Source organism: Protopterus annectens, chromosome 3.part0 (genome assembly GCF_019279795.1).
Source record: "Protopterus annectens isolate FY-2018-M chromosome 3.part0, PAN1.0, whole genome shotgun sequence".
NCBI classification, from domain to species: Eukaryota; Metazoa; Chordata; order Ceratodontiformes; family Protopteridae; genus Protopterus; species Protopterus annectens.
Genome location: NC_056731.1, coordinates 1,218,564,898 through 1,218,584,158, shown reverse-complemented (window position 1 = coordinate 1,218,584,158; position 19,261 = coordinate 1,218,564,898). Strand labels below are relative to the sequence as shown.

Genomic DNA, 19,261 nt, shown 5'->3' with positions numbered 1-19,261 from the left:
CCTAAGGGGACCAGTACGGCACAGCCCTCAATCCCTCTCATCCTGGATTACTTAGCTGACCTACTACACAGGGGTCTCTTTCTCCTCTATAAAAAATTCATGCCTCTGCTATTTCTGCTCATTTTCCCACTGAGCAGCCCCTTTTCTCTCACCCTTTGATCAAACAGTTTCTCAGAGGGGTTAGCAACTTGTGGCCCCCGCAGAAGGGCACCAACACCAGTTTGGGACCTTAACTTTGTCTTGGAAAAGCTCACCCTGCCTCCTTTCAAAGCAGCTTCTTCTGCAGAGCTAAATTTTCTCTCCTGGAAGACAGCCTTCCTCCTGGCCATCACTTCAGCAAGAAGAGTCTCTGAGCTACAAGCACTCATGGCTGTGGAACCCTTCATAATCTTCCATGCAGACCGGGTATCCCTCAGAACTAACCCATCCTTCGCGCCCAAGGAGGTGTCCAGTGTGGCTTTCAACCAATCCATTCATTTGCCTACCTTCTTTCCTAATTCCCCAGAACAGTCCAGCAAACAAAAAGATGCCCGATGCTGAGAGTAAGAACACTTTAATTCCAAAAAACAGATAAAACAAAAACAGGTAAGCGCTTTCACGATTGCTCGCTTCTTCAGACCTTAACAAACAGTATGAAAAAACAGGCCTTTAAATACAAAAAAACTTCCAGTTAATTAAAACCAATTAAAATCGTTGGGTGTTAACATTGATCAGTGAACTAAGCCTCTCTTCTTTAGGAGAGGCTTTAAAGCAACAGCACTATTCAAACCAGGTGGCACAAAGAGTCAGCATTAGTATGCAATCTCATGCACCTAATTGTCTTTTTCTCTGCACTACTCTGACATTATTGATTTTTTAGACATTACTGTGAGCAAAGATATGTTAGGTAACATGTCCACTAAAATGTATAGGAAACCATGCAGGAAAAATAACATTTTACATCGTTCTAGTATGCATCCATCCCACATTACTAGGAACGTGGTTAAAAATCAGGTTCTTAGGTGCTAAAGGTAGATCTATTGAAGAGGGGGGCTATAAGGGCAGTGAGACAGATAAGGAAATTAGAGAACTGAATACATCGGCTGTTGTTAAAGTAAACCCTTACTTCTCTGACAGCTCCTCAAGTATAGTGAGGGATGCAGAGACTAACAGCACCAAGGGTGTAAATAGGGTCTGTTTGACCTGTTTAGCAGGGGTTAATAAAGTGTGTGAAGTCATAAAGAAAAATTGGTCCATTCTGTTTGACTGATCCCTCTACCAGTGAACATGTAGAACCAGTTCCTAAGTTTTGCTTTAAAAATACCAAGAACTTAAAACAGCGACTGTGTTATAAACACACTGAATCATATAGGCACCTCACCTCCCAGTGTAAGGGCACTCATGCATGCCGGTCTTGCAAGGCATGCAGTTATATATGGTCTACACACTTGATTATGTATCTGTTAAGTATGGAACCTGTGCATCTGTCTTTTTATGCAGACTGCTGTAAGAAAAATTTGGTCTATATGGCTAAGTGTAATGTATGTGATTCATATTATATAGGGAAGACAAGTCGTATGCTTAAGGACAGGATTTTGCAGCATCAGAGTGATGTATGAAATAATAAATTAACAAATGCATTAGCAAAACATTTATCTGAAGCTGGTATGAGTCACAGCTTTAAGTTCTTGGTACTACAGAAATTAAATGAAAGTTTAAGGGAAGGAGATTTGAGTAATGAGACTGAACTTGTGAGTTAAAATGGATTGTCAACTTTAAAGCATATGTGCCACCTGGTTTGAATAGTGCTGTTGCTTTAAAGCCTCTCCTAAAGAAGAGAGGCTTAGTTCACTGATAAGTGTTAACACCCAACAATTGTTAATTGGTTTTAATTAACTGGAAGTTTTTTGTATTTAAAGGCCTGTTTTTTCATACTGTTAAGGTCTGAATAAGCGAGCAATCGTGAAAGCGCTTACCTGTTTTTATCTGTTTTTTGGAATTAGTGCTCTTACTGTCCGCATTGGGCATCTTTTTGTTTGCTGGACTTTGTTTTTGGATATCCTAGATTCCACTATGTTCTTTTGCTGCAATCCCCAGAGCAAGGGGAAAATAATTCTTCACTCTCTAGATGTGCACAGACAGCTCAAATATTATCTGGACAGGACTAAACCCTTCTGAAAGTCTGATCAATTGCTGGATAGCTTTGCTACAGGGGCAGAAAGCAAAACCATCTTCAAGCAAACCATTTCCAAATGGATAGCACACTGCATCCATTTCTATTACAAACAGCATGGTAAGCCTCTCCCCAAGGGGGTCAGGACACACTCCACCAGAGCAGCCTCCACCTCTGCTACTTTCCTCAGAGGAATTCCCACCAGGGACATCCTGGAGGCTGCCACCTGGATATCTGTTCACACTTTTACCAAGCATTGCCACCTGCCTCTCTGCTCCAAATCCAGGGCAGGGTTTGCCTCTGCAGTCTTGCAGGGCATCCTAGCCAGCCCGTAGCTTCTTTGACTGCCTCCACCCATTTCCACAGCTTTGGGAATCTACCCAAATGTGATGACTGCAACAGTGAAAAACGAAAAACATAGTACAGTTGTGTACACTTACCATAAATGTAGATGTTTGTGTGTATTCACTGTAGTCCCTGGTTCCCTTCTTCCCCCTTTTTTCTCCTTCTCCTTTTGTTACCATTCTTCCTTGTTGTTCTCCTTTCCTCACAAGGGACATATTGGTATTTATTTTCCACTGGTGGGGTTCTTCCACCAGAACCTGGCCTCCTACTTTGGGGGCTCCTAACAGGTCAAGGCAAGAAAAATTGATGTAATGGCGTTGACTGCCTTACTTCATACCACTGATGACCTGATGTCAGTCCTCAAGTGACAGCAACAGACGCAGAAATACTAAGTCTCTGGTATTCGGGCCGGCCGAGGGCAACCCTGACAGGGATAACCCAAATATGATGACTGCAACAGTGAATACACTCTAACATCTACATTTACGGTAAGTGTACACAACTGTACTTTCCTGGTGCTCATAGAGGGATGCCTACTGGTTGCAGCCCCTCCCCAAGCCAGGGTGACCACGGACGCCTCCCAACTTGAGTGGGGGGGGGGGGCATTGTTCAGGCAGCACGGCCCAAGGCATGTGGTCCCTGAACGAGACCAAACTGCATATCAGTGTTCTAGAGATGAGGGCAGTCTTATTAGCGTTGCAGGCCCTTCATGCCTTTCTTCCTCTGGGAACGATTGCTGCTCAGACAGACAATATGTCAGTGGTCTGTTACATCAGCAAACAGGGGGGAACCAGGTCCTAGCCCCTTTGTCGCAAGGCCATGAGAGTGTGGGAATGGGTGATCTCCACCAGCCGTTTTCTGGTAGCAATGCACATCCCGGGTCGGTCCAATACTCTGGCGGACAAACTGAGCAGGACTATTTTAATGCCTCTCGAATGGTCTCTGAATCCTTCAGTAGTGGAGCGGATCTTCCTCGAGTGGGGTCGGCCTTGCTGTGATCTCTTCGCATCTCCTTCCAACGCAAAGTCCAAAGAGTTCTTCGCTCTGATCCCCCCCACAGGGAGAATCCCCCAGGGACGCTCTGGTCCATGCTTGGCCTCCCGGTCTTCTTTATGCTTATCCCAGTTTGCCTCTCGTGACAGTTTCTACAGAAGGCTTGACTGTCGGGAGCAGAATTATCCTCATTGCCCCATTCTGGCCTCACCAAATCTGGTTTCCCTGTCTTCGGTCTCATCTTGTAGCCCCTCCTTGGATTCTGGATCCCATACCGGATCTCATTTTGCATCCCTCGAGGTGCCTTCACCCAGACATGGACAGTCTGAAGCTCACAGTTTGGCTGCTCCAGTTCCCTTGATTGCTAGGACTCCCGGTTTGTCTTCCCCAGTTAAGTCTATTCTGGTGGCAGCTTATAAATCGTCTAGTTATTATTCTGGTGGCAGCTTATAAATCGTCCACCAGAAAAATTTACTGTAGCAAATGGAAGCATTTTTGTATCTGGGCTTCTCAGAGGAAATTGGACCCATTCACAGCTCCTGTTCCAGCAGTTCTTGAGCTTTTGGCATACATTTTCCAGCAGGGTGCCAGCTCATCTACAGTGAAAGGTCAACTGGCAGCCATTCCTAATTTTCATGTAGGTGAGAATATGGCTTCCTTAGCTTCTACCAGACTTTGCAAAACGTTTATTAAAGGTACTTTTCTTTTAAGACCCCAGTTAAGGATCCTACCCCTCCGTGGGATCTTATCTTAGTTTTACAGGCCTTGGTTGCTCCACCCTTTGAAACTGCTGTTTCTGTGGACCTGAAATTTTTATCATGGAAGACCGCCTTTTTAGTGGCTATTACCTCGGCTAGTAGAGTATCGGAACTTCAAGCATTATCTGTAAAACATCCATATATTATCTTTCATCAAGACAGGGTTTCCCTTCGTACTAATCCTTCCTTTCTACCCAAAATGGCTTCGGAAACCAATGTTAGTCAGTCTACTTGCCTGTTTTCTTTCCAAATTTTCAGAACAGGGGTGAATATCAATTGCATTTGTTAGACGTGCATAGACAGTTACGCTTCTACTTACACAGGACTAAAGCCCATCGCAAGTCTGACCAGTTATTTGTGTGTTTTGCTATGCCCTTTCTGGGCAAACCAGTTTCTAAGGTGACTATTGCCAGATGGATCTCTGTGTGTCCTTCAGGTTTACAAAGATAAAAACATGCATCTTCTGGGTAGGATAAATGCCCATTCTGCCAGGTCCGTGGCTATGTCAGCTGCCTTTTGGTCTAGAGTGTGTCTGGACGATATTTGTTCGGCGGCTGCTTGGTCCTCATACTTTTATTTCTCATTATAAATTGGATATGGTTTCCAGAGGGAGAGCATCCTTTGGCTCTGCAGTGCTCTGAAATATACTTCCATGAGGGCCACCCAGGGTTTTTTTTGCTTATAGCTGGAGACTCTGTCCTGTAGGTTGATGATCAAATGAAGTTAACTACTTCAGATAAAGACGTTATGTACTCCCCATAACGTTCCATCCGAGTATTTAGACTTCATTTGTCATCAGTCTTCCCTCCCTCCTTCCCCCTGACCTTCTCTTGCCGCTTTCTGTCTTGGGAGACAGGAGAGGGTGGCTTGCGGCTCTCTTGTTCTTCCATGTTTGTGAAAGTTTTAGTCAGGTTCATGTTTGGGGTATAGCAAACTCGATCTGAGGGAAGGAAAGGAGATAGAGGGGTATTATGGGTAAGGGGAGGAGCTTGGAGCTCGGATTAGATGCTGGCAAAACTGCCGTCTCGAATCCGATATGAATCCGATATCCCGCAGGTTGATGACAAATGAAGTCTAACTACTCAGATGGAACGTTATGGTGAGTACATAACTTATTTTTTTGAGAGTGCAAAACTTTTCTAAAAATTACTTTAACCTGCTATTTAAATTTCCTCCCTTTTTGTTTTTCAGTTTTATCACTGGTGTTGTGTGCCTTCCCTTCTACTATATTAAATAGTACTATTCTTTACCATTATTGGTATTTCCCTTCTACCCTTATTATAAGGGTAGTTTTCTATTACCATTGTTGATGGTTTAAACTTTTCCGTTAGTTTAAAAAAAAAAAAGTCTTTCTGTTTTTTCCTTGCTGTTGTGTTTTTCTTGTGTTGTTGTTGCTGTTTTTTTTTTCTCTGCCACCATGCAAGCGAAACCCACAGGGCTTAAGAAATGTACTACTTGTAGGCATAAAATCCAGAATTCTGATGCCCACAAGGAGAGTGTATTGTTTAGGGGCTGATCATCTGGACACTCCTTGCAAGATTTGTTCAACTTTAAATCCCAGAGCCTTAGTGGATCAGTCCAACAAGCTAATTTTGAGAGGACTTCTACCATCTGCTTATTCAGGGGCTCAACCCTCCCTCAGTTCCCCTGGAGCATAGGAAGCACTCCCCTCCAAAGTCCCCAGGTGTTCCTTGGAACTTCCTTCAAAATCTAGAAAGATTTCAAATCCATCCCTTCTGGATCATAAGTCCAGACCATAGGATCCAAAGCCTTCAGGTCCTAGAACATCTACCGCAGTCTAATCTGACTAGTGTACTCTTGGATTCTACAGCCTCAGGTCCTAAACAGGGTTCTGTCTATAGGAGTACTACACAGGATTATTCTATAAAACCCATTTCTCCTACCCTGGCTTTGAGATTGCTTCAGACACCCAAGAAGCTCTCTAGACCTCCATCCACTTCCTCCTCCAGGTCTTGCTAGAGCTTGTCAGAAGCAGATGTAGATAGGATGATAGGAAAGTTTCTCAGAGCTCTAATTTAGGGGGGGGGGGTCTTACCTGCTCAGTCCCTTACTGTATCCGTGAGTATGGCTACAACTTCTGCAGCCATATTTTCTCCTCCTAGGATCTGCCCTGTGGTTTCGTTGTCCCAGGATCTGAAATCCCGAAGAGGTCCAGTGTTGGATCTGAGGAAAGCTTCTTCCTCCACTCTGATTTCCTTGACCAATTCTTCAATGCTGTTTGATCATAATGGGTTTTGGGCATAAAGTGTTGGCATTGGGTCTGAGGGAATGGGCTCTGCGCCACTTTTGTCAGATCTGTCCCTTCCTGTCAGAGCCTCAGCCCTTGACAGTTCGGATCCAGTTCTACCCCTCAGGCCCAGATCCAGGGAGGCTCTGGGTCTGTCTTCCTTGGGAGTTTCAGCTCCAAGGAGGCAGATCGGGGTTTCTCTGGGTCTGTTTGCCGTTGAGGTGGTAGAAAAGGCTTTCTCTGTCCACAAAGAACCACCCTGTCACATTTTGGATCCACCTTTCTTTCCTCCATTGGGTCCTGTCTTTGAGTCGCACGGATCTATTCCACAAAGACGGCCAGAATCAGTAAGTGTCCAGCTAGTTCCTGTGGAGGAGCTTCCCCTGTCTTCCGGGACTTCACCTGAGCAGCCCACAGAGAAGGTTCATCAAAAGAGAATGTGTAAAAAGACACGTTGACTCCCCTTTGGAGTCTCTCACAGAGGATACTGATTTTGATGTTGAGGGATCCCCCAGGCCACCACTTGATGACTTCTCCTTTGGAGATATCCTAGAGATCCTGAAACAAAAATGTGGTTGGTCTTAACAAAACCCCTCACCAGAAGAATCTTGTAGTTTTTAGGGCTTTTGTTTCTGGCCCGTTTGTCTTCTGTTTCCCCCCGCAGACAGACTTGTTGATTTAGTTGCCGGTCAGGCTTGGAAGGAGCTGGACACAGTTGAACCCATCCCAAAGAGACCCAGTAAGTTTTTGGCACCCCTTCCGCTAGACCACACTTGAGCAACGGGGGTCCCTGTCGATGCTATGGTGGTGACAGCAGCCACCAAGAAGGAGCTAGCAAAACAAAGCTCTAACGTCCATCTGTCTAACAGGAAGTCTAGAGCATTGGACAGGTTTGGAAAGCAAGTTTTCGCCTCTGCAACTTTTGCCCAGAGGTTACTTAATTACCTGGCACACTTCATTAACTCTACTTTACAGAGATTTGGCCAAAAAAATTATGAATACTTTTGAGTCCATGTCTGCTGAGGACTTCAAAAGAATATCATCTCAACTGGCCATTTTTTTAGCCATATTCAATGCTTCGATGAGGTTGATCTCTCTGAGTGTAAAGCACCTCACAAATGGCCAGTTCAGGCGCTGCCATAAGGAGACATGCCTGGATTCGGCTTTGCGACACCTTTTATCTCGTCTTTTATTAATGCCCCCTTTGATGGCACTTCCCTGTTTGGGCCATCAGTTAGTGACACTGACCTACAGTAAGCAAGAGGGAAATACTCCATCTGCTGTAGGTATCAAGTTTTCTATGCCTCAACAAACCTTTTCTAGGAATCAGAGGTGGTAAGAAGATGTGGTTCCACAAAACTCCGGGTCCTTTCCAAGATCCATGTGGTGGCAATTCCTCCAGTGGCATAGGCGGAAATTTAAATGGCAGACATCACCATAGAGACAGAGGAGGTCTGCAGAATCAGGGCTTTTGGGATTCTTTCTACAACAGGCCTTTTCAGTGCTCTTGAAGAACTGCCTGACTGACCAACTCTGGAGGCAGTCTGGGTTTGATTGTCCTTGTACCCAGATGCCTGGACAAGTGTAACACAAGATACTTGGGTGCTAAGCATAATATCCAGAGGTTATTGCATATCGTTTTCTTTTTTCCTCACTCCAAAAAGAAAAACTTCCTGATGTTCCAAACAGTCAGATGAAGGCAGCAGCACAAGAGATTCTGAAGCTGCTAGACAAGAGAGTCTTACAAAAGGTCCCTCCAGACCAGATAGGATTTGGAACTTATTTACAATTCTTTTTAGTGCCAGAGAAACAGGAGATCTAAGACCTATTCTGGATCTGAGCAATTTAAATCAGTTTGTAAAGAAGGCAAATTTCCGAATGGTCACAATCCAGTCCATTCTGTCTTTTCTTCACAAGGGCAATCAGATGTGCTCTGTAGATCTTCAGGATGCGTACTATCGCATCAAAATAGTCAGGCGATCCAGAAGACATACTTCGCTTTCAGCCAGGAGCCAGTCAGAAGTTCATTACCCTGTCCTTTGGAATCACCATAGCCCCCAGGATGTTTACCAAGTGCATGGCAGTGGTGGCAACTCAAAGGATTGCAGGTGTTTCCATATCTAGGTGATTGGCTCCTTACCGCCCCCTGCAAGCATCTACTTATACTTACCATGGACTATTTGCCCCAGATTTGCAACTCTCTGGGTATAACTATAAGTCATGCCAAGTCAAATGTAAACCGGGTACAGAGCCTGGAGTTTATCGGGGCTCTTCTAGAGACTACAAAATAAATAGTATTTTTACCTCAGCATCGTATCTCGTTGATAATTTCTCAAGTTCACTTTCTCCTTACTCAGGTCCTTCAGCAAGGTCAGTACTGTGCAACCATTAGGTTCCGTGTCAGTGGCCATTGTATTGCTTTCTTAGGCATGCTTTTTTATGCAGCAAGTTCTACAATGGACACTAGCTGTACAATGGTCCCTTCTTTACCAACCCCTGTCCTATCCAGTCAGGCTTACCTCAGTTTGAAGAAGAGACATCAGTTGGTGGTTACAGTCAGGCGATCTACATCTAGGCAGACCCTTCGTCCTTTCAACTCAGATGCTTCTCAACTGGGCTGGGAGCAATTCTTGGAAGAGCTGTCCAAGGCACGTCATCCCACCAAGAGGCCTATCAGCATCCTGGAGTGGAGAGCAGTCCTATTAGCGTTGCAGGCCTTTCAATATACTTTTCCCTTTGGAACATTTGCAGTTCAAATCTACAACATGTCTGTAGTGTGGTATGTCAACAAAGGAGGATCTCAATCTTATCCCCTTTGCAGAGAGGTCATGAGAGTATGGGAATGGGCGATCTCTTCAGAACATTTTTTTAGTTGCGATGCACATTCCAGGAAAAATCAACATGTTAGGGAACAAGCTGAACAGATTCATTCTAATGGCCCATGTGTGGTCTCTCAGTCTGTGGCAGAGGTGAGCTTCCAGTGTTGAGGCCAACCTTGCTGCGACCTCTTTGCCCCTCCCCTCAAAAATAAGTGCAGCAAGTTCTTCGCTCTGAACCCTCTCTGGGAGAGTCACCGAGAGATGCTCTAATTCTTGCTAAATTCTTACAGAAAGCAAGCAGGTTGAAGAGCTCAGTGATCCTCATTTCTCCTTTCTGGCCTGGGCAGGTATTGTTTCCCTTTCTAGTCTCATCTTTGTTATCCTTCATGGATACTGGAGCCCACTCTGGGTCTTCTGTCACACCCATCAGGGATCCAACAGCCTGACATTCGAGCAATAAGACTAAACGCATGGATGTAATGTGATCCTATCTCGCCTACATTCTCTACAGATGGGTTCGGAGCCGATCCTCGGCTCCGACTCGGCGCTATACAATAGAACGCAGTCTCTTATTGGCTGAGTCACCTCATATCCCAGGATGCACCACCACTACCTCCCCAGATCTCGTTTGCCGCTTTCCAGCATAGACGTGGTCTCGGACTTGGCTGAGCTAAGTACCTCTAGTTAGAAATCTTTTTCTGTCAAATTTCTTCTGAAATTCACCCAAAAGCTGTTTTAACGGCTATTGTTGTATGTTTGTGTTTTGATACCTTTTTTGTGGTAGATTGTGTTTTTTATTGGTAGGAAGGTTCCGTTTAAGTTAGAGGGGCCTAGCCCTACTTTAGGCGTTTAAGTTAGAGCCTAGTTGTCGCTGTCTATTGTCTGTCTATAATTGTTGTTAACTTTGTCGAAACCATGTCAAAAGAACATAGACCTTCTGGTTTCAAAAAATGTGTCAAGTGTAGTTACAAGATGTCCATAACGGATGATCATTCCCTGTGTGTGTATTGTCTAGGTCCTAAACACCTACAAGAGTCTTGTAGCGTTTGCCACGCTTTTTCCTCTCGAGTCCTCCAAGAGAGGAAAAACAAATTGATTTTAAAAGGGCTCATTGCCCCTTCTTTTGAGGAAGCTTTATCCTCTTCTTCTTCTTCTCCTACTGGCAAGAAGAAAAAATCGTCGGCTCCGACCAGCCCGTCTGAACCGATAGCCAAAAAGTCTAGGCAGGCTTCTCCGTCGGCTCCACGGACTTCGGAGCCGAGGGCGGAACGGTCTGCCTCGATGCCTCCAACCTAGACTCCCCTGGCCTTGGAGTCGAGAGCTCGGACATCGAGAGGTGGGTCACCTTCATCGGCTCCACTGACTTCGGAGCCGATGAGGATTGCCCGCTCAGACACTTCCACTTCGGAGCCGAAGTCCACATCGGCTCCGAGGGAGATTGCAATAGTTGTGGAATCTCCCTCGGCGCCGATACGTCTCCAGCCTTTACGGAGCCGGCGGAGAAGTCGACTCGGACCCGATCGGTCTCTTCTCGTTCTTCGAGGATGTCCGATTCGGACGTAGACAGGGTGCTTCAGAAGCTCTTCCAGTCACCGGTCTTCGCTAAATTGATCTCGACTCCTGCCCAGTTGGCTTTGGAGCCGATCCCTTATCTTTCTACTACCATTCCTCCTCCGACAGCCTCGGCGCCGTTGGAGTCGGTGTTGGTGGATCCGGTCGAAGTTATTGAGTCGGCTCCGACTCTAACTTCAACTCCGTCCCTTCGGTCGGGGTTCGGTACACGAACTTCCTCAGTCGGCCCCGGGGGGGAGGCTTCGGATCCGACACTTTCGGTTCCGAGCCTCTCTAGGTGCGTCTGCTGCGGGGGCTCCTGTTACTGTTGTGGCCTCGGGGACGGGACCTTCCCAGGATTCTGGGGGTCCTGCCTTCGATGCCATGAGAAGTGCTTTAGCCAAATCCTCTTTGGCCACTTCGACCTTTCCACCACCACCCCCTTCCTTGGACGTGGTGACTGGCGTTTCTGGAGTCCCCCTGTCTCGTGACAGCGGAGCCCCTGGGCCTGAGGTTACCCCCATTGGTGGTTCCCTTCTTCCTGGAGGTTCCTCCGACACTCCTTCGGAGGAACCACCCAGGAAGAGACAGTGTAAGAGGAAACACGTCGACTCCCCTGACGAGTCCCTCACATCGGATACCGACCTCGATGATGCGGAGGGGTCCCCAAAGTCGTCTTCGGAAGATGTCTCCTTTGCAGACATTTTAGAAATCCTTAAACACCGAGGCGATTGGCAGTCCAAACCCCCTTCCGCTGAGGAGTCGGTGTTCCTCAAGGCCTTCGGGGCTCAGCCCTCCGCCTCCTGGGTGTCTCCGCCCTTCGATGAGCTTCTGGATTTGATCTCTCGAAGGGCGTGGGAACACCTGGATTCTGTGGAACCGGTGCCAGCTTGTCCCAATAAGTTTCTCTCAGCACCCCCGGACAAGGAGTTCTTATCTAAGGGTGTGGCTGTAGATGCTATGGTGGTGGCATCTGCCACCCAACAAGATGTGGCAGAGGCTTCGACGTCCATCCATCCCCCTAACAAAGAGTCTAGGAGCATGGATCGGTACGGCAAGCGTACCCTTACTTCAGCGGCCTTTACGTTAAGGTCTCTGAATTATTTTGGCACACTTCACCAGACTACAGAGGGATCTGATCAAGGAGCTGTCGGATGCCCTTTCGGGTAACTTACCTGATCAGTTAACTCAGACGGTTAACTCTCAGTTGGCTACCCTATCCTCTTTATCTAATTCGTCCATGAGGCTCATTTCCTATGCGGCCGAAGGGGCGAGTAGAGCGGCGGAACAGGTGTTGCTCACGGAGACAAGCCTGGTTACGCCTGTGTCATTTTGCGGAGGCCTTTAAGTCTTCCTTTGCCGACGCCTTTGATGGGTCCTCATTGTTTGGACCCAAGGTAAAGGACACTTTGACTCGCTGCAGCAGGAGGGTAAGACCTTGGCTGCCAGGAGCCCGCTTTTCCACTCCCTCAGGCCTTATCCCAAGGCCCAAGGAGGGAAAATGTGGTTCCGTAAGTCTCAGAAGCCTTACTCGTCGCAGCAGAGCCATCCCCTTCTAGAGGCAGAGGAGGGGAAATTTTTCAGGAGACGCCGTCCCAGAGGCGGGCGGAGGCCCCGCAACACTGGAGACCGCGAGTCCTTTCGTGGCTCCTCCTCCTTCCAGCATCCCTGAAGGAGTGCCCGACTGTGCAGCTCCGAGCCAGTCGGTGGTGGTTTCAAGCACCTAAAGGCCTGGGAAGATATTGCTCAGGACCAATGGGTGCTTCAATCATTGCCGGAGGTTACTCCATCCCCTTTGTTCAACCACCCCACCAGTCCAAAGAATCCCGGACCCACCACCCAGTCAACGGGATCTTGCAGCCGGCAAGTATCAAAGCTGCTTCAAAAGGAGTCATCCAACCTGTCCCCGCAGACCAGGCCGGATTAGGGACTTACTCAAGATTCTTTTGGTGCCAAAAGACCGGGACTTGAGACCCATTTTGGATCTCAGCAAACTGAACCGATTTGTAAAAAAGTCCAAATTCCGGATGGTCACTTTACAATCCATTCTCCCACTTTTGGAGAAAGGAGTTTGGATGTGCTCCATAGACCTCAAAGACGCCTACTATCACATTCTGATGGATCAGGCGTCGAGGAGACACTTACGCTTCAGCCTAGGAGACAGTCATTTTCAGTTCCGAGCACTGCCCTTTGGTCTCACCACAGCCCCCAGGGTGTTTACCAAATCTTTGGCAGTCGCGACTGCTCACTTGAGGAGTCTAGGATTCCAGGTGTTTCCATACCTAGACGACTGGCTCCTAACTGCCGCCTCCAGGCATCTACTCTTGCAAAATTTAGCAGCCACGATAGCACTGGGCAAATCCTTAGGAATCACCTTCAATTGGTCAAAATCTGTATTGCAACCATCTCAGCATATTCTGTTCATCGGTGCAGAAATAGATTCAAGGCAGATGCGAGTCTATCTTCCTGCAGAAAGGATCGCGACGCTTCAGTCCCAAGTCCGGACTCTACTCCTCAGACGTCGTGCTCCAGCAAGAATGGTCCTGCAACTGTTGGGCTCCATGGCAGCCACCATTCTTCTGGTCCCCTTGGCAAGGTTGCACATGAGGATACTTCAGTGGCTCCTCTCAGTCCAGTGGTCTTATCAGGACCGTCCCCTCAGTCACCACATTCTGATCACGGACACGTGCAAACAGGATCTCCGTTGGTGGCTTCTAACTAATCTGAATCAAGGGCGACCCTTCGTCCCGCCACTCCCTCGCCACGCTGACTACGGACGCCTCCCAGACAGGGTGGGGGGTCATTATCTGGACAGGTCGGTCCAAGGCACGTGGCACCCGGACGAGTGTCTTCTTCATATCAATATCCTGGAGATGAGGCGGTGCTTTAGCGTTGCAAGCACTGCGATCACCTCCCAGGGTACAATTGCCATTCAATCCGACAGCATGTCGGTAGTCTGGTACCTAAACAAGCAAGGAGGAACCAGGTCCTATCCCTTTGCAGAGAGGCCATGAGAGTATGGGATTGGGATTGCTACCAAGCGTTTTCTAATGGCAACGCACATTCCGGGGAAATCCAGCGTGATAGCCGACAGACTGAGCAGAACTATTCTCTCCCCTCACGGTGGTCCTTGAACAACAGAGTGACAACACAGATTTTCACAAGATGGGGAGTCCCCTGTTGCGATCTCTTAAGCCCCTTCAATGCAGATGTCATCACTTCTTCACTCTGACCCCAGTTTCGGGAGACTCCCAAGGACGCTCTAGTCCATGATTGGCCCTCGGTCTGCTATATGCCTTTCCACCGGTTCCCCTTCTCCCCAAGGTGATTCAGAAGGCGATTCGCTTGAAAAGCAGAATGATATTAATCGCCCCATACTGGCCTCGGCAAATCTGGTTCCCCTTTCTTCACAGGTATGCATTGGAGGGTCCTTGGTTCCTGGACCAAGTTCCGGACCTTTTGACTCATCAGTCAGGACAACTCCATCAGTCCCTCCATTCGTTGAAGTTGACAGCCTGGCTACTCCTCTTCCAACCATAATTAGGACCCACTCTTTGGCTCCTGAAGTCATACACATCTTGTCTTCAGCCCACAAGACTTCTACAAAGAAAATATATAGCAGCAAATGGAAGAGGTTTGCTATTTGAGCCCAGCTCCGAGGATTAGACCCAATGACAGCCTCGGTATCAAGTACTCAAATTTTAGCCTCCCTGTTCCAGCAAGGCTGCTCAGTATCTACCATTAAAGTACAATTGGCTATTTCCAATTTTCATGAAAGTGTGCAACCTCCTTAATGAGCAACAAGCTTTGTAAAGCCTTTATTAAAGGAGCTTGGCTTCTCGACCCCCATTTCTTAACCTGCACCTCCGTGGGATCTGAACGTGGTATTAGGTGCCTTAACCTCGCCACCCTTTGAGCCGGCAGCAACCTGTGATCTCAAATTCCTTTCTTGGAAAACTGCATTTCTAATTGCTATTACTTCAGCCAGACGGGTTTCAGAGCTTCAGGCTCTATGTGTTAAACCACCTTACCTGGTATTCCACAAGGATAGAGTATCTCTTAGGACAAACCCATCTTTTATACCAAAGGTTTGTTCTAATTTCTGTCTACAGCAGTCGATGGAGCTACCGGTCTTCTTTCCCAAATATTCCAATAGAGCTGAATACACTTTTCACTGCTTAGATGTGCACAGGCAATTACGCTTCTATTTGGATAGGACACACAAAGCACGGAAATCAGATCAACTGTTTGTGTCCTTTTCAGATAACAGATTAGGCAAAGCCATCACTAAAGTCACTATTGCCAAGTGGATCAGGGACTGCATCACTCACGTTTATCTCATCTCAAACAAGGAGCTCATAGCTCCCGTAAAAGCTCATTCCACTAGAGCTATGGCCACTTCGGCAGCCTTTCATTCCAAGCTCTCTATTGGCGACATTTGTGCGGCTGCCACGTGGACATCTTCACACACCTTTGTTTCTCACTACAAATTAGATGTTTTCCAGTGAGCCACCCGGGAATTAGGTGCTAGGGACGCTGTCCCATCTGTAGAGAATGTAGGCGAGATAGGATCACATTACATCTTTTAGTTATGTACTTACCATAACTTTAGATGTATGGGATCCATCTCGCCTACATTCCTAATAACCCACCCTCCATCCCCCTGCCTTGTAGACCAGGAGAGACCGGACGATCCGAAATTGATTTTCTTTCCTCTCTTGAAAGACCTGAGTATGTTATGACAATAGTATGTCTCTGTGAATATGAGTGCGAACAAACGAGATCTGGGGAGGTAGTGGTGGTGCATCCTGGGATATGAGGTGACTCGGCCAATAAGAAACTGCGTTCTATTGTATAGCGCCGAGTCGGAGCCGAGGATCGGCTCCGAACCCATCTGTAGAGAATGTAGGCGAGATGGATCCCATACATCTAAAGTTATGGTAAGTACATAACTAAAAGTTTCTCCACTTCCAGTAATACAGCCCATTCTTTCTTCTCCTGTATGTAATATTTTGGCTTCTCAAAAAGAATGCACAATAAAGGTTTACAAAAGCAAATAGAAAGGATTCTCTCTAGGCTTTGAATAAAGACATTGACCCTTTTTCTGCGCCAGGTAATATGATTCTACAATTCTTGACGGTGCTCTTTTGAGGAAGAATCTAGTTTTTCTACTATTAAACTTCAACTAGTAGCTATCTCCAATTTTCATACCAGCAAGACAAGTTTCTCTGACTTATTCTAAATTATGCAAAGCCTTCATGAAAGGAATATTTGTTAAGACCTCCAGTTAAAGATCCCTCTCCACCGTGGGGCGTAACAGTTGTGCTGTAGTGACTAACTCAAAAGCCTTTTGAGCCTTCAATTAAATCCAGTCTGAAGTTTCTATCATGGAAAAGAGTTTTCTTGGTAGCTATCACTTCTGCAAAGAGAATATCTGAACTCAGGCTCTGCCTTCCAAAACTCCATGCATAATTTTTCATAAGATCAGGGTCTCCTTACAGACCAACACTAAAGTGGCTTCAGAAAAACGTTAACTAATCCATTCATTTACCAGTCTTTTTTCCAAATTTTACCAATAAAGGAGAATACATGCTGCAACTTTATCTGTCCGGCAAATAATCAAGGAGCCCGAATCCTCATCACTGACACTGGAGAGGGACATTCACGTGGAACAAAAATAGGTACACACAGTATTTCCAGTGCAGCGGTTTGCATCAAGCACAATTTCCTTAACTCATTACATCCAAGTGACACCTCCAGGTGCATCTGCATTTAATGCCTACTGACGCCAGTAAGCAGCAAAAATTGCCTGTTCATATTTGCAGCAATAATTCCAAAACTGTGCTATGTACAAGGATATAAAAGATTCCATCTTAAAGCTTACACGGTAGTAAACTCAGCTGCAATAATATTTGACCTTTGACTAGGCAGATAAATAGATATTACCTGTTGTTTTTCTGATATTGATTTATATAGGTATAATTTTCATATTTTTCTAAATATTTGCTCCTATTCTGTCTTGTATAAGAGTAATCATTATCCGCATGCACTCTGTAGTCTCCCACCTTTAGTACTTTGTCCTCCTGCCACGTTTATCAGAATCAACTCCTACTGGTAGGATTGCATCTTTACCATTAAAGGTCTAGGTTGGTTTCTTATAGCCAGGTTTGAAGCATATACACAATGTGCCCTTTACTAACAACTCCTGCTGTGGAATACCAGTTGCTTATTTGTGCTTTCATAAAATTAATACAGTCTGTTCCTTCCAGCTTCTCTGGTATAGCTGAAAATCTCAGGTTTTCCGTACGTGCTCTGTCCTCTTCCTGATCAGTCTCATATTCAGCCAGCCTTTTCTTTATTTTAACCTCTGATTTTTGCAACTTTATCAACTCCTCTGAATATCTGTTTAAAGCTTCTTCCATTTTTCCAGCCTTTTGTTGTTTGTCTTGATATACTCCCAACAGTGTTTTGTTTATTTTAACCATTTAACCAGATCTGTATGAAGTTGTCTTATGTCTTCCTGTAGGTTACTGGAAGTAATGTCTGAAGGTTCCATTGTTTTTTGTTGAACAGCTGCAGAACTCTCTCTAGTCGGTGTTTCTTCCTCAGTTTTTGTAGCTGATTTCTTTCCAGGTCTTCTGTATTTCTTTATTCTCAGCATCTAGGCAGTGCACTTACTAGCCAGTTACTGAAATTTACACAAGAACAAATCTACTGGCCTCTTCTGAGTTTGTCTTCACACTGGGAGAGCTAGAAATAAGCTGTTACTCATTATGCAGCCATCTCGGAAGTCCTTCAGCAGGACACACTGATGCATTTTTAACACATTTTCAACACAAGCATCTGTGCAAATCAGATTGATGTGCAAATAACATATAATTCTTTACAAAATTCCAGCTAGCTGTGCTGGCATATGTTTACACATCCACTTCCTACTTCTCCTGGCATAGATGGCAGTAGCTCACATTATCACACATGTTACACCTCCTGGATGACTTATGTTTTTATCTGCATAGCACACAATTCTGAAAATCAGGTCAAGTTTTTTTTGTTTTTCCTCAAAACCAACTGGGTTATCCAGTGTCTAAATTCACTCTAGCCAAATGGATAACAGATTGTATCTCATGGATTTATTCACAAAAAGACATTACATTACCTCCCAAGGCTCATTCGACCAGATCCATGGCCACTTCATCTTTTTGGCCCAGAACATCTATTGACTACATTTGTGCTGCAGCTACATGGTCCAGTGCTCATAATTTTGTTTCTCACTACAAATTGGATATTTGTAGAAAAAGAACCTCCTTTAGTTCAGCGGTGGTCTGGAATATCCTTCCTTGAGGGCCACCAAGAGTAGTGTAGCTGGGGAATGTCCCATATTTTGAGCAAGAATAAAAAGGACAGCATTAGATTTAAGTTATGTTGTTACCATAGCTAGGTATCTGTGTTGTCCATTTTCATTCTTCCTGAATTTCCCTTCCATCCTTCCCCCATCCAAAGCTTCTGAATTGACCTATTGGACTGCATTGTAACCTACAGTTTCATATTTGAGCCCTGTCTTTCTTTCATAGGTTCATAGTGAAGTACTAGGCTACCTGCCGGAGGGCATCTATAAGCCTAGCCAGAATGTGTTGGCTTTAACCATCCCCTTAGATTAGTGCCCTGTGCCTCTGTCCAGCAGAGCCACTGCAGTGATCCCCAGGGTAAATTTTCTGTTTCCCATCCACTCGCCAAGGTTTCTGTTGGAGTGTTAGTGAGGGGCTCTGCCTAATGTAGATTGGAATCCTGTTCCAAAGCATGGGGAGTCTCTGGGACAGAATTTATCCCACCAACACGTCCTGTTTATCTTTGTAGTGCGGTTTAGATCCCTAGAGCGTGTGGCTCTTGGGGATTTGTTTTTTTTTTAGGTGGAGCATGTCCATCAATTCTGGGTTGGACATGGCCTTGTATGTCAGGCAGAGATCACCTCTGAGTAAGCGATATGCAACCGGGTACAGCTGGAGTTTCTTCAGTCGGGCTGCATAGGGCATATGTTTGAAGCCAGTAATCCTCTTGGTGAGGTACTTGTGTGGTCTTTCCAGCTGTTGCAGGTGTCTTGCAAGGTACATCTCAAATGGAGGGGTTTTACTGTATGATGGGTCTGAGTGATGAGTAGAGGGGCACAATAACCTCTTGTTCTACATGCAAACCCTTTTGTGATTAGGTGGGCCACATAGAAGGATTTTCCAACCACCTTGGCAATATGATTATCAAAGGAGAGATTACTATCTACTTGGGTCCCCAGATCCCTTATTACATTTTCTGTATTTAGGGGACTACCATGTATGTGGTAGTTCGCAGGTACTTTGTTTTTTCCAAAGGGGATGACTATGCACTTTTTGGCATTTAGCTTGAG

The 19,261-nt window shown here is 45.9% G+C and overlaps 1 protein-coding gene across 1 annotated transcript in view; it reads left to right on the top strand.

The window, feature by feature from the left end:
- TXNDC5 (thioredoxin domain containing 5) overlaps positions 1–19,261 on the top strand; it is a 600,564-nt gene that overhangs the window by 352,054 nt on the left and 229,249 nt on the right. The window lies entirely within an intron of this gene.